This window comes from Ranitomeya imitator, chromosome 6 (genome assembly GCF_032444005.1).
Source record: "Ranitomeya imitator isolate aRanImi1 chromosome 6, aRanImi1.pri, whole genome shotgun sequence".
Classification (NCBI taxonomy): Eukaryota; Metazoa; Chordata; class Amphibia; order Anura; family Dendrobatidae; genus Ranitomeya; species Ranitomeya imitator.
The window spans coordinates 229,484,366-229,511,587 of NC_091287.1; positions in this window are offsets into that span (position 1 = coordinate 229,484,366).

Sequence of the window (27,222 nt, forward strand, 5' to 3'; positions counted from 1 at the left end):
GAAACACTGCATCTAGGGCACCGGCGGCAACAATACCATCTCCCACCGTCTCTCAGTCTGCCATGTCCACCGGCACCCCCGCTAGTTCCACGATCTCCAGCTCTCCAGTCCAGCTCACCCTACATGAGACTATGGTTAGAAAAAGGAAATACTTAGCCTCGCATCCGCGTACACAGGGTTTGAACGCCCACATAGCTAGACTAATCTCGTTAGAGATGATGCCCTACCGGTTAGTTGAAAGCGAAGCTTTCAAAGACCTGATGGACTACGCTGTACCACGCTACGAGCTACCCAGTCGACACTTTTTTTCCAGAAAAGCCATCCCAGCCCTCCACCAGCATGTTAAAGAGCGCATCGTCCATGCACTCAGGCAATCTGTGAGCACAAAGGTGCACCTGACAACAGATGCATGGACCAGTAGGCATGGCCAGGGACGTTACGTGTCCATCACGGCACACTGGGTAAATGTGGTGGATTCAGGGTCCACAGGGGACAGCAAGTTTGGGACAGTTCTGCCTAGCCCACGGTCTAGTAAACAGTTGTCTGTAGCCGTTCGCACCCCCTCCTCCTCCTCCTCCTCCTCCTCGTCCTCCTGCAGAAGCAAGAGCTCGTCCACAGACCGCAGTCGCACAAACACTCCATCCGCACCTGCCACTGTTGCACACCAGGTCTCCCATTATGGGGCAGCTACTGGCATACGTCAGCAGGCTGTATTGGCTATGAAGTGTTTGGGCGACAATAGACACACCGCGGAAGTTCTGTCCGAGTTCTTGCAGCAAGAAACGCAGTCGTGGCTGGGCACTGTAGATCTTGAGGCAGGCAAGGTAGTGAGTGATAACGGAAGGAATTTCATGGCTGCCATCTCCCTTTCCCAACTGAAACACATTCCTTGCCTGGCTCACACCTTAAACCTGGTGGTGCAGTGCTTCCTGAAAAGTTATCCGGGGTTATCCGACCTGCTCCTCAAAGTGCGTGGACTTTGCGCACATATCCGCCGTTCGCCTGTACACTCCAGCCGTATGCAGACCTATCAGCGTTCTTTGAACCTTCCCCAGCATCGCCTAATCATAGACGTTGCAACAAGGTGGAACTCAACACTGCACATGCTTCAGAGACTGTGCGAACAGAGGCGGGCTGTTATGTTTTTGTGGGAGGATACACATACACGGGCAGGCAGTAGGATGGCAGACATGGAGTTGTCAGGTGTGCAGTGGTCGAAGATTCAAGACATGTGTCAAGTCCTTCAGTGTTTTGAGGAATGCACACGGCTGGTTAGTGCAGACAACGCCATAATAAGCATGAGCATCCCCCTAATGCGTCTGCTGATGCAAAGTTTGACGCACATAAAGGATCAGGCGTCTGCACCAGAGGAAGAGGAAAGCCTTGATGACAGTCAGCGATTGTCTGGTCAGGGCAGTGTACATGACGAGGTACCGGGCGAAGAGGAGGTGGAGGATGAGGAGGATGATGGGGATGAGTATATTTTTAATGAGGAAGCTTTCCCGGGGGCACGGGAAATTGGTGGCGTGGCAAGGCCGGGTTCTGGTTTTTTGAGGGACACAAGTGACGTAGATTTGCCAGCAACTGCCCCTCAACCAAGCACAACCGCAGATTTGACAACGGGAACTTTGGCCCACATGGCGGATTATGCCTTGCGTATCCTCAAAAGGGACACACGCATTACAAAAATGATGAACGATGACGATTACTGGTTGGCCTGCCTCCTTGATCCTCGCTATAAAGGCAAATTGCAAAATATTATGCCACATGAGAACTTGGAACTAATATTAGCAACAAAACAATCAACTCTTGTTGACCGTTTGCTTCTGGCATTCCCTGCACACAGCGCCCGTGATCGTTCTCACACGAGCTCCAGGGGCCAGCAGACCAGAGGTGTTAGAGGGGCAGAAATCAGAAGTGGCGTTGGCCAGAGGGGTTTTCTGACCAGGTTGTGGAGTGATTTTTCTATGACCGCAGACAGGACAGGTACTGCAGCATCAATTCAAAGTGACAGGAGACAACATTTGTCCAGTATGGTTACAAACTATTTTTCATCCCTTATCGACGTTCTCCCTCAACCGTCATTCCCATTTGATTACTGGGCATCCAAATTAGACACCTGGCCAGAATTGGCAGAATATGCATTGCAGGAGCTTGCTTGCCCGGCAGCTAGTGTCCTATCAGAAAGAGTATTCAGTGCTGCAGGTTCAATACTAACAGAAAAAAGGACTCATCTGGCTACCCAAAATGTAGATGATCTAACCTTCATTAAAATGAACCACAACTGGATTTCAAAATCTTTTGCCCCACCCTGCCCGGCTGACACCTAGCTTTCCTATGAAAAGGTCTTGCCTGTGGACTATTCTGAATGACTTTTCCAATCTCGTAATTTTCTTCACCTGATTGTCCAGCATACGACATGTTTCCACCTCACGAAATGGCCAAACTCCCCACACGGGGCCGTGCTATCGCCACTTTGCGCTTGGACCCTTGAGAGTGCTGTTTGTCTGAAGAGGTGGGTGTGGCCGCTTTTGGTCGACGGCACTGCCACTGGGTCCCTCATAGTACAATAAAGTGTCTCTGGCGGTGGTGGTGCGCACCCAACGTCAGACACACCGTTGTAATATGAGGGGCCCTGTGCCTGTACCGCCGGCCACAAGACAGTTCCCCCCCCAGCTCAAACAGTGCTCTACCACTAGCAAAATTATCTCTCACAGCTTCACCAATGTGTAGTCTAGGCGCTGACATCCTTCAATGCCTGGCACTGACAATACCATTGTTTTGACATTTTTGTTATGTTAGGCCTTCGAAGCCTGTCTGCGGTCCCTTCTTTCTACAACTACTACACTGACCAGGCCACTGCTGGCCGTGTTACCCTGGAACCAATTTAAAAGTGCCTACAGTCAGCCCAATTTTGTTATGTTAGGCCTTCGAAGCCTGTCTGCGGTCACTCCTTCCACTAGACTTCCACTGACCAGACCACTGCTGCCCGTGTACCCCTGCAACCAATTTAAAAGTGCCTACAGCCAGCCCAAGTTTGTTATGTTAGGCCTTGGAAGCCTGTCTGCGGTCACTCCTTCCACTAGACTTCCACTGACCAGACCACTGCTGCCCGTGTACCCCTGGAACCAATTTAAAAGTGCCTACAGCCAGCCCAAGTTTGTTATGTTAGGCCTTGGAAGCCTGTCTGCGGTCACTCCTTCCACTAGACTTCCACTGACCAGACCACTGCTGCCCGTGTACCCCTGGAACCAATTTAAAAGTGCCTACAGCCAGCCCAAGTTTGTTATGTTAGGCCTTCGAAGCCTGTCTGCGGTCACTCCTTCCACTAGACTTCCACAGACCAGACCACTGCTGCCCGTGTACCCCTGGAACCAATTTAAAAGTGCCTACAGCCAGCCCAAGTTTGTTATGTTAGGCCTTGGAAGCCTGTCTGCGGTCACTCCTTCCACTAGACTTCCACTGACCAGACCACTGCTGCCCGTGTACCCCTGGAACCAATTTAAAAGTGCCTACAGCCAGCCCAAGTTTGTTATGTTAGGCCTTGGAAGCCTGTCTGCGGTCACTCCTTCCACTAGACTTCCACTGACCATACACTGCTGCCCATGTACCCATGGAACAAATTTAAAAGTGCCTACAGCCAGCCCAAGTTTGTTATGTTAGGCCTTCGAAGCCTGTCTGCGTCCCGTTCTTTCAACTACAACTACACTGACCAGGCCACTGATGGCCGTGTTCCCCTGGAACCAATTTTAACTTGCCTACAGCCAGCCCAATGTTAGGCCTTTGATGCCTGTCTGCCGTCACTCCTTCCACTAGGCCTCCACTGACCTGTCTATTGCTGCCCGTGTACCCCTTGAACCAACATCATTAAATATAAAAAAAATTAATTTGATTATAAAAAATAAGATCGTGTTGAGATCTCAAATGCAGACATTTTAACAATCAAAACAAACACACAACAAATATCTGGAACTGTACTACAAAGGTCCAACAGCTACAATTTCTTTCTCCTGCAAGAAGTTAACTGAAAGTTTTTTGGAGTTGTTAACACAGATATGGCATCCACCGAGTGTTGTCCTGTCGCGTCTCCTTTAAATTATTTCCAATAAGATGTTAAACTATTAATTTAATAAAATCAATAATTAAAAAAATAATTGAGTAAGTCAAAAGCACATTGCAAATAAACATTAATTACAAATCAAGAAGCATGGCGCGTCCGAGGGTGAGTAGATACCGAATAAGAATATAATCACCCTCGGACGCGCAATGCTTATTTACAACAGCCTTCCTTCCTAAGAATCAGCCCTTCCGTGGTGTAGAGAGAGGTTGTGTTACACTCCAAGGTGTTCCCCAGGTTGCCTTTCCTGAGCTTCGATCTTCCGGCTCTCGTTTAGTAGCTGTTGGAAACTACGCTGCATTAGGCCTACTAATTGTGTATGGGTGAAACAGTGGCGCATCTGCGGTCCCTCCTTCCACTAGGCCTCCACTGACCTGTCTACTGCGGCCCGTGTACCCCTTGAACCAACCTAATAAAATATTTAAAAAATTAATTTGATTATAAAAAATAAGATCGTGTTGAGATCTCAAATGCAGACATTTTAACAATCAAAACAAACACACAACAAATATCTGGAACTGTACTACAAAGGTCCAACAGCTACAATTTCTTTCTCCTGCAAGAAGTTAACTGAAAGTTTTTTGGAGTTGTTAACACAGATATGGCATCCACCGAGTGTTGTCCTGTCGCGTCTCCTTTAAATTATTTCCAATAAGATGTTAAACTATTAATTTAATAAAATCAATAATTAAAAAAATAATTGAGTAAGTCAAAAGCACATTGCAAATTAACATTAATTACAAATCAAGAAGCATGGCGCGTCCGAGGGTGAGTAGATACCGAATAAGAATATAATCACCCTCGGACGCGCAATGCTTATTTACAACAGCCTTCCTTCCTAAGAATCAGCCCTTCCGTGGTGTAGAGAGAGGTTGTGTTACACTCCAAGGTGTTCCCCAGGTTGCCTTTCCTGAGCTTCGATCTTCCGGCTCTCGTTTAGTAGCTGTTGGAAACTACGCTGCATTAGGCCTACTAATTGTGTATGGGTGAAACAGTGGCGCATCTGCGGTCCCTCCTTCCACTAGGCCTCCACTGACCTGTCTACTGCGGCCCGTGTACCCCTTGAACCAACCTAATAAAATATTTAAAAAATTAATTTGATTATAAAAAATAAGATCGTGTTGAGATCTCAAATGCAGACATTTTAACAATCAAAACAAACACACAACAAATATCTGGAACTGTACTACAAAGGTCCAACAGCTACAATTTCTTTCTCCTGCAAGAAGTTAACTGAAAGTTTTTTGGAGTTGTTAACACAGATATGGCATCCACCGAGTGTTGTCCTGTCGCGTCTCCTTTAAATTATTTCCAATAAGATGTTAAACTATTAATTTAATAAAATCAATAATTAAAAAAATAATTGAGTAAGTCAAAAGCACATTGCAAATAAACATTAATTACAAATCAAGAAGCATGGCGCGTCCGAGGGTGAGTAGATACCGAATAAGAATATAATCACCCTCGGACGCGCAATGCTTATTTACAACAGCCTTCCTTCCTAAGAATCAGCCCTTTCGTGGTGTAGAGAGAGGTTGTGTTACACTCCAAGGTGTTCCCCGGGTTGCCTTTCATGAGCTTCGATCTTCCGGCTCTCGTTTAGTAGTTGGTGGAAAAGTACACAGCATTAGGCCTACAAAATGGGTATGGGGTGGAGAGAGATGGTGTGTTACACTCCAAGGTGTTCCCCAGGTTGCCTTTCCTGAGCTTCGATCTTCATGCTCTCGTTTAGTAGGTGTCGGAAAGTAGGCTGCATTAGGCCTACAAATTGGGTATGGGGTGGAGAGAGATGGTGTGTTACACTCCAAGGTGTTCCCCAGGTTTCCTTGCCATTGCTTCGGTCTTCCGACTCTCGTTTAGTAGTTGTAGAAAAGTACACAGCATTAGGCCTACAAAATGGGTATGGGGTGGAGAGAGATGGTGTGTTACACTCCAAGGTGTTCCCCAGGTTGCCTTTCCTGAGCTTCGATCTTCATGCTCTCGTTTAGTAGGTGTCGGAAAGTAGGCTGCATTAGGCCTACAAATTGGGTATGGGGTGGAGAGAGATGGTGTGTTACACTCCAAGGTGTTCCCCAGGTTTCCTTGCCATTGCTTCGGTCTTCCGACTCTCGTTTAGTAGTTGTAGAAAAGTACACAGCATTAGGCCTACAAAATGGGTATGGGGTGGAGAGAGATGGTGTGTTACACTCCAAGGTGTTCCCCAGGTTGCCTTTCCTGAGCTTCGATCTTCATGCTCTCGTTTAGTAGGTGTCAGAAAGTAGGCTGCATTAGGCCTAAAAAATGGGGAATGGGGTGGAGAGAGATGGTGTGTTACACTCCAAGGTGTTCCCCAGGTTTCCTTGCCATTGCTTCGGTCTTCCGACTCTCGTTTAGTAGTTGTAGAAAAGTACACTGCATTAGGCCTAAAAAATGGGTATGGGGTGGAGAGAGATGGTGTGTTACACTCCAAGGTGTTCCCCAGGTTGCCTTTCCTGAGCTTCGATCTTCATGCTCTCGTTTAGTAGGTGTCGGAAAGTAGGCTGCATTAGGCCTACAAATTGGGTATGGGGTGGAGAGAGATGGTGTGTTACACTCCAAGGTGTTCCCCAGGTTTCCTTGCCATTGCTTCGGTCTTCCGACTCTCGTTTAGTAGTTGTAGAAAAGTACACAGCATTAGGCCTACAAAATGGGTATGGGGTGGAGAGAGATGGTGTGTTACACTCCAAGGTGTTCCCCAGGTTGCCTTTCCTGAGCTTCTATCTTCAGGCTCTCATTAAATTGTGGTTAAATGGAACAACTGCATTTGGCGTACTAGTTGGTTTGGGGCCTACTATCGGTGTCTGCCACTCCTTGCTGTTCTCCTGGTTTCCTGTCCTGAAATACCATTTTCAGCCTCTCGTTAAGTAGTTGTTAATGTTAGACTGCATTTGGCCTACTAGTTGGGTTGGGGCCTACTATCGGTGTCTGCCACTCCTTGCTGTTCTCCTCCACTGAACAAAGCTGTGCCGCCTGTTTACTACGGTTGCCAATTTTGAACTGCATTTCGACTACTTACTGATTTGGCCCTACTCTCTGTGTCAGCCTCTCATTCCAGTTGTCCTCCACTGCAATGCCCCCTGGTTATTCCTGTGTTACCAATTTTGAACTGCATTTAGCCCACTTTCTTCTTTGGGCCTATATCTGTGTTTCCACTTCATCGTGCCCATTGCCCAGCCAGTGATAGATGAGTCTGCTGGTACATTGACCCATAACGCAACATTCCCCGTGCACGCTACACAACAACATTGTGACCCTGCTGAAAGTCAGGTTGCTCTTCCCGCATACCATACCACCTTACACGGGGACAAAGAGGAAGGTGCAGATGAAAGTGCAGGTTCCTTCATCAGGTGGGGGGAGGAATACTAGTTGGCGACGTCACTGGCACAGGGCCTCTCATAGTACGCAAAAGTGTTGCTGCCGGTGGGAGGCGCCCCCGCCGTGCAAACACACCGCTGTACTTTGAGGGGCCCTGTGCCAGTGCCAATGCCAACGAGTGGGCCCCCCCTGCTTGCTCAGGTTCACAGCACTTGCAAAGTTGAAATACTTACCTCTCCCTGCTCCACTGCCGTGACGTGGTCCAGATTTCCTGGGCCCACTAATTACTTGAACCAGCCCTACCCCCCACAACTTTAGCCAAATGACCCCCAATTTCAAATGCCTTCCAATTATTATAAGGTAAATTACGCTTGACAAGCTTCATTAAGAAGAATGGATGGTTTTGACATTAAAATGGGCACTCTAGGTGTTTTCCTGGCCCCCACTCACTGCCGACTATGCTGCCCCATTGACTTGCATTGGGTTTCGTGTTTCGGTCGATCCCGACTTTACGTCATAATCGGCCGATTTCACTCGACCCGACTTTGGACATAGTCGGGTTTCGCAAAACCCGGCTCGACTCTAAAAAGGTCAAGGTCGCTCAACTCTAGTGTGGACATTTGTGGCGGGCACACAAAAGTTTGCCACAGTTGGGCCATACTGGCCTTGCCTTGTGCTGAGGCACTGCTTCTGCTCCCTGTTTGTGCTGACCTTCCTCCACTGCCTCGATGCACTGAGCTGTTTTGTAAAGAACTAGCAACACTGCTCTCAGTTGGACAGGAGAAGATGATGGAATGCACAAGTGTGTCTATGTACTCCCGCATTTTACGCTCCCAGTTCAACGGTGTTATGAGGGTTTGTAAGTTGTCCGGGTAGCGCGGATCTAGAAGGGTGTACACCCAATAATCAGCCGTGTTGAGAATGTTGGCGATGCGTCGGTCATTTCTCAGGCACTGCAGCATGAAATCAACCATGTGCTGCAGACTGCCAACTGGCCAAGAAATACTGTCCCCTGCTTGAGGCGTGATCTCTGCCTGCTCTGCATCACCCCACCCTCGCTCTACACACTGACTACTTGAGAATTGTGTAACTCCCTACTCTGGACCGATGTCTTCCTCCTCCATTGACTCCTCCTCATCCTCCTCACAAAGTGTCCCCTGCCTAGGTCTTTGTGAGGAACCACGTTGCACTGACTGTCCAGAAGCAGATGGAATTGGTGACTCCTCATTCTCCACCTCTTCCACAACATCATCCCTTAGCGTTTGCAGTATTTTTTCAAGCAGGCAGATAAGGGGGAACGTCATGCTGACTAGTGCATCATCTGCACTCGCCATCCATGTGGAATCATCGAAGGCACGCAAAACCTGGCAGACATCCTTCATAGTGGCTCACTCAGTGGTTGTGAAGTCTGAACGGTGCGCAGTGCGACTTCTTTGCACCTGATGCAGCTGGTACTCCATTACTGCTTGCTGCTGCTCACACAACCGCTCCAACATATGTAACGTGGAATACCACCTGGTGGGTAGGTCACATATGATGCGATGTTCCCGAAGGCGGAATCGGCGCTGCAGAGCTGCAATGCGCGATCTTGGCATGCTGGAACGCCACAAAGGAGCACACTCTAGGCGGACATTGTGCAGCAGTGCATCAAGATCCGGATAGTCCCTCAAAAAACTCTGCATGACCAAGTTGAGCACATGTGCCAGACATGGGATGTGAGTGAGGTTGCCTAGGGCCAGAGCTGCCACCAGATTTCAGCCATTGTCACACACTACCATTCCTGGCTGGAGATTCGCTGGCACAAACCACACGTCGCTCTCCTGCTTGATGGCATTCCAGAGCTCCTGCGCTGTGTGGCTTCGATTCCCCAAAGAAATTAATTTCAGTACGGCCTGTTGACGTTTGGCCATGGCTGTGCTCATATCAGTCGTAACAGGCAAGCGTTCACCGGTCAAGGTGGGGATAGACCGTGATGGCTCCTGCAGCGATGATTCTGAGGAACTGGAGTATGAGGAGGAGGTGATGTGTACAGACAGGATTCCTGCAATCATTGGAGTTGGCAGAACACGTCCTGCGCCATTCGCACGATCTGTACCCAGCTCCACAACATTAACCCAATGGGCAGTGAGGGAAAGGTATCGCCCCTGTCCATGGTGACTGTTCCACGCATCAGTGGTAAGGTGGACCTTGCTACTTGCGGCGTTCAGTAGCACGTGATTTAGGTTTCCCTCCACATGCTTTTGCAGGGCAGGGACGGCTTGCCTGCTGAAATAACAGTGGCTGGGCACATTGTCTTGTGGGACTGCCAATGCCATCAAGTTACGGAAGGTGTCAGTCTCCACCAGCCTGAATGACAGCATTTCAAGGGACAGTAGTTTTGTAATGCCAGCATTCAGAGCCTGTGCTCGGAGGTGGTTTGCCGAGAATGGCCGTCTTTTCTCCCATGCCTGTGCTACCGATGGCTATAGACTGGGCTGGGAGTGTGAGGATGACTGGGAACGTGGTGATGTGGGTGGAATTACACAAGGTCTCTGGACAACAGTGCCAGAGGTTCTTCCATGGCGATCATGTGAGGAAGCTAAACCAGCTGTGTGTGAGCTGGAGGAAGAGGCAACAACACGAGCTGAAGAGGTGGTAGGTGCCGCTGTAGGTTGGCCTAGGTCTTCAGTGTGTTTTTGTAACTCCACCGCATGCTTGGTCCGCACATGTTTTCCACATATTTGTGGTATTGAGGTTGCTGACACTTTTCCCTCTTTTGACTTTCTGATGACACACCTTGCATTTGACTAAGCAAATGTGTCAAAAAAGGACCAGGCAGTGCAAGTCTTGGGAGCGCCCGTTTTGGCTTTTGGAAGAGCCATGCTCTGAATGGGTGCCGAAGTGGAGGCTACAGGCTCCGCAGTCTTCCCCCTCCCTCTCCTTCTTTGGGCCGTTTGGGGAATCTCTTCCTCAGAGCTGCTCCCACCACCTTCCTGTTCCTCACTCCACTTTGGGTCAAGGACTTCATCATCTACACTACCCTCTTCCACCAACTGCTTCTCCTGGGTAGTCTCGGCAGCACAGTACACACCAGAAAGTGGCACCTGAGTCTCATCATCAGATGCGCACTGAGGTGTGCTGACCGGAGGCACTGGCCCACCCGCCTCTTCAGAATCAGAGAGACAAAGCTGTTGGGCATCACTGCATACTGCTTCTTCTTCCATTTCTCCAATGCTGCTTGGCTGGCCCCCTCTTTCTAAGCCAAGAGATTCAGAGAACAGAAGTAGAGATGGCTCCTGTACTGGGCTCTCTGACTGCCTGGGCAATTTGTCAGGTGGTGAAGAGACAGATGGGTGCTCTCCAGTGCTCTGTGCCTGAGAGCATGTGGCACTAATTGAAGTCGATGCGTTAGCTGCCATCCATCCGACAACGGCTTCAATTTGTTCTTCCCGCAGCAGCGGGGTACGGCGATCTCCTACAAAGGTGCGCATGAAGGACTGTTCCCTGCTGAAACTAAGTGATGATGAGTCACCGGTGCTCGCAGCAGGCACAGAATCCCTACGTCCTCTCCGTGCTCCACGCCCACACCCATGTGCCTTACTCCCTGCCTTCTTCATCTTGGTAGACTGCTAAAGATAGGCAGAAAAGTACTAAGGGCTTAGTGTGCTTATTCCTGAACTGCTCCTAACTGGTATAAGAAACAATAATTTTCAAAAGTGTGGACTAGACTTTTATATGAGCTAATGTGGCCTACACATCTGTAAAGTGGTGTGTTTGGTGAACTTTTTTATTATTTTTTTTTTTTGCAGAACATACACAGACAGTGCAGACAGCCGTGAATGGCGCTGTAAGGCCAAAACAATCTCCTCTATGTAATCCTATATAGTGTTTTCCCACAATCTAGCTGGATACGGAGAGAAAGCCACTAATAGGATAAATTTGAAAAAATGTGCAGCAGGCTGCACTAATTGAGAAACGGACAATGGAACGGTATGAGGCAGTGATGCAACCTGAGCTGACTACAACCGGTTGTGGCAGTAGAACAGACTACAGAGCGAGCTGCACTCAGACACAGACCATGCAGACAGCTGTGAACGGCGCTGCAAGGCCAAAAACAAGCTCCTCTATGTAATCCTGTATAGTGTTTTTCCACAATCCAGCAGGATACGGATGGAAAGCCACTACTGGGATAAATTTGAAAAATGTGCAGCAGGCTACACTAATTGCAAAAAAGGACAATGGATTGAACAGTATGAGGCAGTGACGCACCCTTAGCTGACTACAACCAGTGGTGGCTGCAGACATTCTACAGAGTGAGCTGCACTCACACACACAGAGACCTTGCAGACAGCTGTGAACAGCGCTGCAAGGCAAAACCAAGGTTCTCACACAGCAGTTGCTAAATTAGCCTGGGTAAAGCACTATGAAGCAAATCGCTATCTCTAAACTGGCCCTCAGTCAGAACACAGCGCCCTGTCCCTAACTGAATTCACAGCAGAGTGAGCCCAAAATGGCAGCGGCTACTTTTATAGTGCATCATGACATCATTTCAGCAGCCAATCACAGCCATGCCAGTAGTTACATGCCTATCATGCAGAACAGGAAGTGCCCACACTTCTAATCATTCCTCATTGGCTGAATTCTGGCTGTTTGAATTATAGGAACTTCCAATTCCGGTATCTGATATAATGAAAGTATCGGAACGCAGTATCGGAATTCTGATACTGCAAATATCGGCCGATTTCTGATACTTGCGGTATTGGAATGCTCAACGCTAGTTATATTGCCCACCCTAAAGATCTTTTAATACCTTAATGGATAAAAGTGTGTGAATGAAATTAAAATATAAATAAATAAAAAGTCTTTGCAAATCGCTGTTTAGCAATGTAAAGTGACATGAAGATTAAACTCTATGTATTGCAAAAAACAGAGGCAAAAGGTTTTGTATTTCCAGCCGAGATTTTTTTTTTTACCTTTTAAAAAAGCATTTACGAAAAAAAAAATGTGCCTGTACAGGAAAGGGAAAAATGCGCATGTCCACAACTGATTAAAGGGACACTGTCACCTGAATTTGGAGGGAACAATCTTCAGCCATGGAGGTGGGGTTTTGGGGTTTTTGATTCACCCTTTCAAATTCAGGTGACAGTGTCCCTTTAAGGAAAAAGTAATTGTACGTTGCACCACATGCAAAACCATTGCTTATTTAGAGCAGGGGTCCCCAACTCCAGTCCTCAAGGCCCACCAACAGGTCATGTTTTCAGGATTTCCTTTGCATTGCACAGGTGATGCAATTATTACCTGGGCAAGACTAAGGAAATCCTGAAAACATGACATGTTGGTGGGCCTTGAGGACTGGAGTTGGGGACCCCTGATTTAGAGGATGGTATTGGTGTTGCCTCTCCAGTGCATCTGTTGTCTTTTTCATGAACATTTAGGCTGTGTTCACACGTTCAGGATTTTTCATGTTTTTTTTCATGGTTATTCGCTATAAAAACGCAATAAAACCGCTAAAAAACCCACATACATTAAGCATCCTACTATTAGAATGCAATCTGCAATTTTTGTGCACATGTTGCGTTTTTTCCGCAGCAGAAACGCATTCCGGAAAAAAAATGCAGCATGTTCATTCTTTGTGCGGAATCGTGGGGATTCCGCACACATAGGAATGCATTGATCTGCTTACTTTCTGCATGGGGTTATGCCCACCATGCGGGAAGTAAGTGGATCATGTGTGGTTGGTACCCAGGGTGGATGTTATGACCTGGTGGTTAGGAGCACCCAGAATGACCTGATAGTTAAACCTTATACAGGACGAGCTCTGGGATGTGGGAGCTCTGCTGACCGCAAGCCCTAATCCTATCACACACACTAGAAATAGCCGTGGAGCGCTCCTGACCAGACCTAGGCGCCTCGTCACAGCCTAAGAACTATCTAGCCCTAGAGATAGAAAATAAAGCCTACCTTGCCTCAGAGAAATTCCCCAAAGGTAAAGGTAGCCCCCCACATATATTGACTGTGAGTAAAGATGAAAGTCACAAACGCAGAAATGAAACAGGTTTCAGCAAAGGGAGGCCAGACTTACTAAATAGACAGAGGATAGGAAAGGTAACTTTGCGATCAGCACAAAAACCTACAAAAGACCATGCAGAGTGTGCAAAAAAGACGTCCGCACCGACTCACGGTGCGGAGGGGCCACTCTGCATCCCAGAGCTTCCAGCTAGCAAGACAAAATCATGGTAACCAGCTGGACAAGAAAACAGAGAACAAAATAAGACTATAAGGAACTTAGCTTCTACAGGAGAAGGCAAGTCACCAGAGAGATCCAGGAGCGAACTGAACGAATGCAAAAACATTAACAGCTGGCATGGAATAACGATCAGAGAGGAGTTAAATAGAGCAGCCAACCAAAGGATAAACCACGTCACCTGTGTAAGGAACCTCAGAAGCAGCAGCTTCACTCATAGCCACCAGAGGGAGCCCATAGACAGAACTCGCCGAAGTACCATTCACGACCACAGGAGGGAGTTCGACAACAGAATTCACAACAGTACCCCCCCTTGAGGAGGGGTCACCGAACCCTCACCAGAGCCCCCAGGCCGATCAGGATGAGCCAAATGAAAGGCACGAACAAGATCGGCAGCATGAACATCAGAGACAAAAACCCAGGAATTATCTTCCTGACCATAACCCTTCCACTTGACCAGGTACTGGAGTTTCCATCTCGAAACACGAGAATCCAAAATCTTCTCCACCACATACTCCAACTCCCCCTCGACCAACACCGGGGCAGGAGGATCAACGGATGGAACCATAGGCGCCACATATCTCCGCAACAACAACCTATGGAACACATTATGGATGGCAAAAGAAGCTGGAAGGTCCAAACGAAATGACACAGGATTAAGAACTTCAGAAATCTTATATGGCCCAATGAAACGAGGCTTAAACTTAGGAGAGGAAACCTTCATAGGAACGTGACGAGATGACAACCAAACCAAATCCCCAACACGAAGTCGGGGACCAACACAACGCCGGCGGTTAGCGAAACGTTGAGCCTTCTCCTGGGACAATGTCAAATTGTCCACCACATGAGTCCAAATCTGCTGCAACCTGTCCACCACTGCATCCACACCAGGACAGTCCGAAGGCTCAACCTGCCCTGAAGAGAAACGAGGATGGAAACCAGAATTACAGAAAAAAGGAGAAACTAAAGTAGCCGAGCTGGCCCGATTATTAAGGGCGAACTCAGCCAAAGAAAAGAAGGACACCCAATCATCCTGATCAGCAGAAACAAAGCATCTCAGATATGTCTCCAAAGTCTGATTAGTTCGTTCGGTTTGGCCATTAGTCTGAGGATGGAAAGCCGAAGAAAAAGACAAATCAATGCCCATCTTAGCGCAAAAGGACCGCCAAAACCTCGAAACAAACTGGGAACCTCTGTCCGAGACGATGTTCTCTGGAATGCCATGCAAACGAACCACATGCTGTAAAAACAATGGCACCAAATCAGAGGAGGAAGGCAGTTTAGATAAGGGTACCAAATGGAACATCTTAGAGAAGCGATCACAAACCACCCAAATGACCGACATCTTTTGAGAAACAGGGAGATCAGAAATAAAATACATGGAAATATGCGTCCAGGGCCTCTTCGGAATCGGCAAGGGCAAAAGAAACCCACTGGCACGAGAACAGCAGGGCTTAGCCCGGGCACAAGTCCCACAGGACTGCACAAAAGAACGCACATCACGTCACAAAGAAGGCCACCAAAAGGATCTAGCCACCAAATCTCTGGTACCAAAGATTCCAGGATGACCAGCCAACACTGAACAATGAATCTCAGAGATAACTCTACTAGTCCATCTATCAGAGACAAACAGTTTCTCCGTAGGACAACGGTCAGGTCTATCAGCCTGGAACTTTTGCAGCACACGCCGCAAATCAGGGGAAATGGCAGACAAAATTACCCCTTCTTTAAGAATACCCGCCGGCTCTGGAACACCCGGAGAGTCAGGCACAAAACTCCTTGACAGGGCGTCAGCCTTCACATTCTTAGATCCCGGAAGGTATGAAACCACAAAATCAAAATGGGAGAAAAAGAGCGACCATCGAGCCTGTCTAGGATTCAACCATTTGGCAGACTTGAGATAAGTCTAATTCTTGTGATCCGTCAAGACCACCACGCGATGTTTAGCTCCTTCAAGCCAATGTCGCCACTCCTCGAATGCCCACTTCATGGCCAACAACTCCCGATTGCCCACATTATAATTGCGCTCAGCAGGTGAGAATTTTCTAGAAAAGAAGGCACAGGGTTTCATCACCGAGCCATCAGAACTTCTTTGTGACAAAACAGCCCCTGCTCCAATTTCAGAAGCATCAACCTCAACCTGAAAAGGGAGCGAAACATCTGGCTGGCACAACACAGGGGCAGAAGCAAAACGACGCTTCAACTCCTGAAAAGCCTCTACAGCCGCAGAGGACCAATTGACCACATCAGCACCTTTCTTGGTCAAATCAGTCAACGGTTTAGCAATACTGGAAAAATTAGCGATGAAGCGACGATAAAAATTAGCAAAGCCCAGGAACTTCTGCAAGCTCTTCACAGATGTCGGCTGAGTCCAATCGTAAATGGCCTGAACTTTAACAGGGTCCATCTCGATAGTAGAAGGGGAAAAAATGAAACCCAAAAACGAAACCTTCTGAACTCCAAAGAGACACTTTGACCTCTTCACAAACAAGGAATTCGCACGAAGGTTCTGGAACACCATTCTGACCTGCTTCACATGAGACTCCCAATCATCCGAAAAGACCAAAATGTCATCCAAATATACAATCATGAATCTATCCAGGTACTCTCGGAAGATGTCATGCATAAAGGACTGACACACAGATGGAGCATTAGAAAGCCCGAATGGCATAACCAGGTACTCAAAATGGCCCTCGGGCGTATTAAATGCCGTATTCCATTCATCACCCTGCTTAATTCGCACAAGATTATACGCACCATGAAGATCTATCTTGGTGAACCAACTAGCCCCCTTAATCCAAGCAAATAAATCAGACAGCAGCGGCAAAGGATACTGAAATTTGACTGTGATCTTATTAAGAAGGTGGTAATCAATACAAGGTCTCAAAGAACCATCCTTCTTGGCCACAAAAATGAACCCTGCTCCCAATGGTGATGACGACGGACGAATATGACCCTTCTCCAAGGATTCCTTTATATAACTCCACATAGCGGCGTGCTCTGGCACAGATAAATTAAACAGACGGCCCTTAGGAAACTTACTACCAGGAATCAAATTAATAGAACAGTCGCAATCCCTATGAGGAGGTAGGGCACCAGATTTGGGCTCTTCAAATACATCCCGGTAATCTGATAAAAATTCAGGGACTTCAGAAGGAGTAGATGGCGAAATTGACAGCAATGGAACATCACCATGTACCCCCTGACAACCCCAGCTGGACACAGACATGGATTTCCAATCCAACACTGGATTATGGACCTGTAGCCATGGCAACCCCAAAACGACCACATCATGCAGAATATGCAACACCAAAAAGCGAATATCCTCCTGATGTGGAGGAGCCATGCACATGGTCAGTTGAGTCCAGTACTGAGGCTTATTCTTGGCCAAAGACGTAGCATCAATTCCTCTCAATGGAATAGGATACTGCAAGGGCTCCAAGAAAAATCCACAGCGCCTGGCAAACTCCAAGTCCATCAAATTCAAGGCAGCGCCTAAGTCCACAAATGCCATTACAGAATAGGATGACAGAGAGCAAATCAGAGTAACAGACAAAAGAAATTTACACTGTACTGTACCAATGGTGGCAGACCTAGCCAACCGCTGAGTGCGCTTAGGACAATCGGAGATAGCATGAGTGGATTCACAACAGTAAAAACACAGCCCATTCCGACGTCTGTGTTCTTGCCGTTCAGCTCTGGTCAAAGTCCTATCACACTGCATAGGCTCAGGCATATGATCAGAGAATACCGCCATATGGTGCACAGCTTTGCGCTCACGCATGCGCCGATCGATCTGAATTGCCAAAGACATGGACTCATTCAGACCAGCAGGCGTGGGAAATCCCACCATGACATCCTTAAGGGCTTCAGAAAGACCCTTTCTGAAAATTGCCGCCAGGGCACATTCATTCCACTGAGTAAGCACAGACCACTTTCTAAACTTCTGACAGTACACTTCTGCTTCATCCTGACCCTGACACAAAGCCAGCAAGATTTTCTCTGCCTGATCCACTGAATTTGGTTCATCATAAAGCAATCCAAGCGCCAGAAAAAACGCATCAACATCACGCAATGCAGGATCTCCTGGTGCAAGGGAAAATGCCCAGTCTTGAGGGTCATCACGTAACAAAGAAATAATGATTTTTACCAGTTGAACGGGGTCACCAGAGGAGCGGGGTTTCAAAGCTAGAAACAGTTTACAATTATTTTTGAAATTCAAGAACCTAGATCTATCCCCAGAGAATAAGTCAGGAATAGGAATTCTAGGCTCAAACATAGGATTCTGAACCACAAACTCTTGAATGTTTTGTACCCTTGCAGTGGGATGATCCACACAAGAGGACAGACCTTGCATGTCCATATCTACACCTGTGTCCTGAACCACCCAAAGGTCTAGGGGAAAAGAAAGACAAAACACAGTGCAAAGAAAAAAAAATGGTCTCAGAAGTTCTCTTATCCCTCTATTGAGATGCATTAATACTTTTGGCCAGCTGTACTGTTATGACCTGGTGGTTAGGAGCACCCGGAATGAAATCATAGTTAAACCTTATACAGGACGAGCTCTGGGATGTGGGAGCTCTGCTGACCGCAAGCCCTAATCCTATCACACACACTAGAAATAGCCGTGGAGCGCTCCTGACCAGACCTAGGCGCCTCGTTACAGCCTAAGAACTATCTAGCCCTAGAGATAGAAAATAAAGCCTACCTTGCCTCAGAGAAATTCCCCAAAGGTAAAGGAAGCCCCCCACATATACAGGTCCTTCTCAAAAAATTAGCATATAGTGTTAAATTTCATTATTTACCATAATGTAATGATTACAATTAAACTTTCATATATTATAGATTCATTATCCACCAACTGAAATTTGTCAGGTCTTTTATTGTTTTAATACTGATGATTTTGGCATACAACTCCTGATAACCCAAAAAACCTGTCTCAATAAATTAGCATATCAAGAAAAGGTTCTCTAAACGACCTATTACCCTAATCTTCTGAATCAACTAATTAACTCTAAACACATGCAAAAGATACCTGAGGCTTTTATAAACTCCCTGCCTGGTTCATTACTCAAAACCCCCATCATGGGTAAGACTAGCGACCTGACAGATGTCAAGAAGGCCATCATTGACACCCTCAAGCAAGAGGGTAAGACCCAGAAAGAAATTTCTCAACAAATAGGCTGTTCCCAGAGTGCTGTATCAAGGCACCTCAATGGTAAGTCTGTTGGAAGGAAACAATGTGGCAGAAAACGCTGTACAACGAGAAGAGGAGACCGGACCCTGAGGAAGATTGTGGAGAAGGACCGATTCCAGACCTTGGGGAACCTGAGGAAGCAGTGGACTGAGTCTGGTGCGGAAACATCCAGAGCCACCGTGCACAGGCATGTGCAGGAAATGGGCTACAGATGCCGCATTCCCCAGGTAAAGCCACTTTTGAGCTACAGAGAAGCAGCACTGGACTGTTGCTAAGTGGTCCCAAGTACTTTTTTCTGATGAAAGCAAATTTTGCATGTCATTCGGAAATCAAGGTGCCAGAGTCTGGAGGAAGACTGGGGAGAAGGAAATGCCAAAATGCCTGAAGTCCAGTGTCAAGTACCCACAGTCAGTGATGGTGTGGGGTGCCATGTCAGCTGCTGGTGTTGGTCCACTGTGTTTCATCAAGGGCAGGGTTAATGCAGCTAGCTATCAGGAGATTTTGGAGCACTTCATGCTTCCATCGGCTGAAATGCTTTATGGAGATGAAGATTTCATTTTTTAGCACGACCTGGCACCTGCTCACAGTGCCAAAACCACTGGTAAATGGTTTACTGACCATGGTATTACTGTGCTCAATTGGCCTGCCAACTCTCCTGACCTGAACCCCATAGAGAATCTGTGGGATATTGTGAAGAGAAAGTTGAGAGACGCAAGACCCAACACTCTGGATGAGCTTAAGGCCGCTATTGAAGCATCCTGGGCCTCCATAACATCTCAGCAGTGTCACAGGCTGATTGCCTCCATGCCACGCCGCATTGAAGCAGTCATTTCTGCCAAAGGATTCCCGACCAAGTATTGAGTGCATAACTGAACATTATTATTTGTTGGTTTTTTTGTTTGTTATTAAAAAACACTTTTATTTGATTGGATGGGTGAAATATGCTAATTTATTGAGACAGGTTTTTTGGGTTATCAGGAGTTGTATGCCAAAATCATCAGTATTAAAACAATAAAAGACCTGACAGATTTCAGTTGGTGGATAATGAATCTATAATATATGAAAGTTTAATTGTAATCATTACATTATGGTAAATAATGAAATTTAACACTATATGCTAATTTTTTGAGAAGGACCTGTATTGACTGTGAGTAAAGATGAAAGTCACAAACACAGAAATGAAACAGGTTTCAGCAAAGGGAGGCCAGACTTACTAAATAGACAGAGGATAGGAAAGGTAACTTTGTGATCAGTACAAAAACCTACAAAAGACCACGCAGAGTGTGCAAAAAAGACCTCCGCACCGACTCACGGTGCGGAGGGGCCACTCTGCATCCCAGAGCTTCCAGCTAGCAAGACAAAATCATGGTAACCAGCTGGACAAGAAAACAGAGAACAAAATAAGACTATAAGGAACTTAGCTTCTGCAGGAGAAGGCAGGTCACCAGAGAGATCCAGGAGCAAACTGAACGAATGCAAAAACATTGACAGCTGGCATGGAGTAACGATCAGAGAGGAGTTAAATAGAGCAGCCAACCAAAGGATAAACCACGTCACCTGTGTAAGGAACCTCAGAAGCAGCAGCTTCACTCATAGCCACCAGAGGGAGCCCTGTTATGACCTGGTGGTTAGGACAACAATGGACCTGATGGTTAAGAGCACACAGAAAAAACCTGATAGTAACAAAAATACAGGAAAAGCTCTGGGAAGTGGAAACTCTGCTGTCCGCAATCCCTAATCCTATTGCACACACTAGAAATAGCTGTGGATTGCGCCTAACGCTCCCTATGCAACTCGGCACAGCCTAAGAACTAGCTAGCCCTAAAGGAGGAAAACAAAGCCTACCTTGCCTCAGAGAAAATTCCCCAAAGGAAAAGGCAGCCCCCCACATATATTGACTGTGAAACAAGATGAAAATCACAAACACAGAGATTAAATAGATTTAGCAAAGAGAGGCCCGACTTACTGAACAGAGAGAGGATAGGAAAGGTAACTTTGCGGTCCACACAAAACCCTACAAAAAACCACGCCGAGGGTACAAGACCTCCGCACCGACTCACGGGGCGAAGGCGCCCCCTCGGCGTCCCAGAGCTTCCAGCAAGCAGGACAAAAATCAAATAGCAAGCTGGACAGGAAAATAGCAAACAGTAAAATTCAAGCAGGAACTTAGCTTCTGATAGAGTAGACAGGTCACCAGCAAGATCCTGGAGCGGACTAGACCAATACTGAAACATTGACAGGTGGCATGGAGCAATGAACTAAGTGGAGTTAAATAGAGCAGCCAGCCAACGAATTAGCCTCGTCACCTGTGAAAGGAAACTCAGAAGCAGCAGCACCACTCACCGCCACCAAAGGAAGTTCATGGACAGAACTAGCCGAAGTACCATTCATGACCACAGGAGGGAGCTTGACAACAGAGTTCACAACAGAGCCCATAGACAGAACTCGCCGAAGTACCATTCACGACCACAGGAGGGAGTTCGACAACAGAATTCACAACAGGTGGAGGAGAGGAGACTCTCCTCCAGGCCCTGGGAACCATATACCCAGGGGTGCCGCTACCATGTGGCAAGTTGAGCACTTTGCCTCAGGCAGCACTGCCGTCACTGAAGTGAGGGGACGGCAGATTCTGCCGCTGTAGTAACTGAATTTGCATTGGATATGCAGGTTCAGTTAGTACTCTATTATACAGGGCGTGTGACTGGCAGGATTCTGCTCCTCCTGCAAAATTAGCTCAGCTGCGTCATCAATGACAAAACGTGATTGATCGTGATATCATGAAAGATCCTCTACCTCCCAGATGTAGTCTTCTCCAGTATGGTAAGTATGTGCTCTGGCCACTGCTGCTCTGTGCAGCTCCGCTGCTGAGGTACGGCTGCATTTTTCTGTGCTCCTCCGCGCACACTATCGGGCGTCTGCAGTGACTGGCGGAGAGTTGGGTGTGTCAGGGTCCAAGTGCTGTTTGTGCGTGTTCACAGTTCTGTCTGTGCTGCGGATTCCCTGCAGATTTTACAAGTTCACACGTCCAGACCTTGCTGTGGATTCTGCACACGTCTGCAGCAATCTATAGTCCTCTACAGGTAGCGGGAGTTTCACCATCCCATTCACACACTGCAGAAAAATGCAGTGTGTGAAACCTGCCGCGGACTTCACTATAGCCTGAGTAGGGAGAACTCATCAGTAACCTGCGGATTCACTCACAAAGCCACAGCGGATATTTCCTGCAATGTGTGAACATGGCCCAGAGTTAAAGAGTAAATATAAGCTGAGTTATATGCTACGTGGGCTGTTATATGCTACGTGGCTGTGCTACTGTATGTACTACGTGGGCTTGTTATATGCTACGTGGGCTGTGATATATGCTACGTGGGCTGTGCTATATGCTACGTGGGCTGTTATATGCTACCGGACTGCTATATGCTACGTGGGCTGTGTTACATAGTACGTGGGATGTTATATGCCATGTGGCTGTGTTTTATACTATAAGGTCTGTGTTATATGCTATGTGGGCTGTGCAGTATACTACGTGGCTGTGCTATATGAGCTGTGTTATATACTACGTGGGCTCTGTTATATGCTACATGGCTGTGCTATATTTCTGTGCTGTATCTGTGCATCATGAATCGTGGTATGTGTTAAAAGGGGGGCCCATGGGGGAGCGCTATTTTGCAGCTCGCCTCACGCAGCAGAGAGGCTAGGTGACCCCTGCATATACCTGTAAAAAAAAATAATTAAAATAAAAAATCTTGATATTCTCACCTTCCGGCTTCCCCGGCAGCCTTCCCGCTCCTCGCGATGCTTCTGTGCCCAGGGATGCTTTGCGGCAATGACCTGTGATGATGTAGCAGTCTTGCGAGACCGCTACGTCATCTGGGGTCATTGCCAGGAGGCATTATTGGGAACAGGAGCATTGCGAGGAGCAGGAACACTGCGGGGGATGCTGGAAGGTGAGAATATCACGATTTTTTATTTTTGTTATTATTTTTAACATTAGATCTTTTACTATTGATGCTGCATGGGAAGCATCAATAGTACAAAGTTTATCACACTTGTCAAACACTATGTTTGACAAGTGTTACCAACCTATCAATCCGTTTTCCAAGCGATGCTACAGATCGCTTGTAAAATGCAAGCATTCTGCAAGCTAATTACGCTTGTAAAATGCTAGTGTTTAGCGGGAAAAAACATGCGTTTTACCCGCGGCACAGTTGCGGAATTGCCACGGAAATTTCCGCAGCAATTCTGGATGTGTGCACATAGCCTTAAGCAGATGAAAATGATTCACGTATGCCTGACCAGATTGGCTATACTGTGATGCTATGGTATTCCCCTTATTTTTCTGACAGTGTATGTAAATATGGTAGCAGTATGTTAGGGCTAGCGGAACACATCAAATAATTAGAGAAAAGGAATAAGGTGCGTTCGCAGCCCGGGGTCCACCGTGCAGAGATGGAACCTGCTGCTAACCAATGACGAATTATATGGCGGTACAATGGGGATACACACACGGGTTAGCTTCACCCTGTGTGAAAGAAGTGAACCCTGTTGTGTCACAGGGCCGCAGTACCGCACGTAACAGAAATAATAATAAAGTTGCACGAGAGTGCATGCAGTGCTGCTCTGGCAGACGCCACTAACCACCCAGACTTGGGTTATTAAATCGCAGAGATAGCGCATGGCGCCACACTGACAGTCACAGTAATAAACGCTGTTTGTGTACTAGTGTTGGTAAAGTCGGGTGCTTACAATCATCCTCCTTACGCGAGCATTCAAACACAAGGGAGGGGATGTTTAAAGAGAGACTTTCACTCACAACACACACACGTAAACAAGAGTATACTAGAGCATGGCCGTGCGGCCATGCGAACCTTTTATAGCTGCAGCAAGTTCAGGACCTTCCTAGAGGACCAATGAGAACTGCTACAGTAACTGACCAACTTCAGGACCTTCCTAGAGGACCAATAGCAGCTGCTGCAGTACCCGAGCATGTGACCACAGACCTCCACTGAGAGGTCTTCTTTTGGGTATGCTCAGAAGGGAAAAAGCAGGACTTAGTCCCAGAGATGTCTGCTCGCCGCTGATCAGTACAGGCTGTAATGGCAGAGCCTGGAAAGGCAGCAGTAACCCTTTGCACAGAATTAGACTGAGCGAGGCGCTGGGACTGATGTCTCCGTTGAGCAGGGCTCCACTGCGGCTGATGCAGAATGAGAGACCGCAGCAGACATGGTTCAAAATTCCCCCTGTGCAGCAGCGGGAACTTGACTCCTAACATTACCCCCCTCCTAGGGCCCCCCTCCTTGGACCTCGCTATGCTCAAAGGCCGCAATGAGCAGCTGAGCCCGATTGTGCTCTACAGGTTCCCAGGTTCTGTCCTCAGGACCGTGGCCCTTCCAGTCCACCAGATAGTATTTTTTGTCACGTATTGCCTGGCATTCCACGATAGCATTCACCTCATACTCATCCGTGGATGAACACGATATCCTGGCAGATGACTCAGAAAACCGGGACATACAGACGGGCTTTAAGAGGGAAACATGGAAGGTGTCGGTGATACCAAGGCACAGAGGAATAAAACGGTAGATCACAGAGTTTAACTGTTCCAGAACCTTGAAAGGACCAATGTAGGTGCAAACTTAGTGGACTCAACTCTCAGCCTGATGTTACTTTCGGAGAGCCACACTAAGTCGCCAGGAGCAAAGGTCGGAGCGGGGCACCGGTGAGCATCGGCAGAAACCCTCATTCTCTCCTTGGAAGCCCGAATGGCATCCTGTGTGCGGTCACAAATGTCACATGCCTCTACTGCCCAGTCTGCCACCCTGGAATCAGTGGATGACATGGGCATGGGCACAGGGACACGCGGATGCTGGCGTAATTAAGGAGAAAAGGAGTCTGCCCAGTGGAATCGGCTACGGCGTTGTTCAGAACAAATTCTGCCCAAGGTAGCAAAGATGCCCAGTCATCCTGCCTAGCTGAGACAAAATGTTGCAAATATGTCACCAGAGTCTGGTTGGCCCTCTCTACCAATCCATTCATCCCAGGATGATATGCAGAGGAGAGATTTAGTTCTATGCTGAGTAGACAACAGAGCTCTCTCCAAAACTGAGACGCGAACTGGGGACCCCTGTCACTGACAATTTTATCAGGCATGCCATGTAAACGGAAAATGTGTTTAATGAACAATGCCACCAAGGCCCATGCAGAAGGTAACCGTGGAAGCGGCACCAAGTGCACCATCTTAAAGAAATGATCGGTGACAACCCAGATAACGGTGCAGTTACGAGACTTGGGTAAGCCCACCACGAAGTCCATCCCAACCATCTCCCAGGGCCTGTCTGCCACAGCAGGCCATTGCTGAGGAGAGTGATTCTTGGTGCAGGAGACACACGCCCAAATATAGTCCCTGACATCACGGGCCATATGCGGCCACCAGTACGTCCTCGCCAAGAGATCAGATGTCCTCTTGGTCCCAAAATGTCCACCCACCCTGGACGAGTGAGTCCAAGAGAGAACCTCCAGTCTCAAATTAGATGGAACAAAAGTCTTGCCTGGGGGCACAGACTCTAGCGAAACCGGAGCCACAGTTCTCATGCTCTCAGAAGGGACAATAAGCTGAGGCTCCTCCCTCCTCCTCAGATGACACTATGGAGCAGGAGAGGGCGTCGGCACGAATGTTCTTCTCCCTGGAGAGAAAATGGAGAGTAAAATGGAACCGGGAGAAGAATAGGGACCATCTAGCCTGGTGAGAATTCAGCCGCTGGGCCGTCTGTAAGTACACCAAGTTCTTGTGGTCTGTGAACACTTGGAAGGGAAAGCGAGCTCCCTCCAAGTGGTGTCTCCACTCTGAGAAAGCCAACTTCATGGCTAGCAACTCCCTGTCCCCAATGGAATAATTCCTCTCCGCTGGAGAGAAGGTCTTGGAGAAGAAGAAGCAATGACACTTCCGACCTAGAGCATCCTTTTGGAAGAGGACTGTGTTATGATCTGGTGATTAGGGAGCGACATGCGTCTAGCTCTGAGCAGGTGGCAACTATACTGACCGCAGTCCCTAAGCTCAACACAACACTAGAAGTAGCCGTGGAATGCTCCTAACTCGGCCTAGGCATCTTGTCACAGCCTAAGAGCTAACTACCCCTAAAGATAGAAGCAGAAAAACTATCTTGCCTCAGAGAAAATCCCCAAAGGATAGATTAGCCCCCCACAAATAATGACTGTGAGAGGAGAAGGAAATGACATACGTAGTATGAAACAAGATTTAGCACAGGAGGCCACTTCTAGCTAAATAGAAATAGTACAGAACAGAACTCTGTGTGGTCAGTAAAAAAAACTAGAAAAAGTCCACCGCAGAGAAATGCAAAAATCTCCACACCTGACTAAAGGTGTGGAGGGCAAACTCTGCTGCCCAGAGCTTCCAGCTTAACTGAATAGATCATACTGAAAAGCTGGACAAATGAACAAAAACAAAGAAAGTGCTGAACAACAAAGTCCACAACAAGAGAACCGCAAAAGTACAAGCAAGGACTTAGCTTTGATGAACTGGTCAGAGTGTCAGGAAAGTCCTAAGAGCAATGACTCCAGGCAGGAACAATAGACAACTGGCATTGAATGAGGGATAAGGCCAGACTAATATAGCCGAGCCAGAAAGACGATCAGAGAAAACAGCTGCTGAAGCTAAATCCAAGAAGCAGCCATACCACTCAAAACCATAGGAGGGAGCCAAAGAGCAGAACTCACAAAAATGCTACTTGCAACCACCGGAGGGAGCCCAAGAGCGGAATTCACAACAGGACTGCTCCAGCACCAACGGATGAGGCATCCAACTCCATAATAAATGGCTTATCTACATTGGTGCGATGTAGGATGGGAGCGCTAGCGAAGTGTGACTTAATCGAGAGAAAAGCATTGGAGACTTCCTCCGACCACAACTTGGGATTTGCTTCCTTCTTGGTGAGGGCAACCAAGGGAGCTACCAAAGTTGAGAAGTGTGGGATGAACTGGCGATAGTAATTAATGAACCCCAAAAAGTGCTGCACCGCTTTAAGAGAATGGGGTTCTTGCCAGTCCATCACAGCCTGTAGCTTGGCAGGATCTATAGCCAATCCCAGGGCAGAGATGATATAGCCAAGAAAAGGCAAGCACTCCTGCTCAAACACACACTTCTCCAACTTGGCGTAGAGGGAGTTTGCCCGTAAGGGGTCGAAGACTTTGCGAACATCTCTCCGATGGGAGTCAATATCTGGAGAGTAGATGAGAATATTATCCAGATAGACTACGACCAAGGTGGTGAGCATCTCCCGGAAGATGTCGTTCACAAAGTCTTGGAAAATGGCTGGGGAATTACAGAGCTCAAGGGGC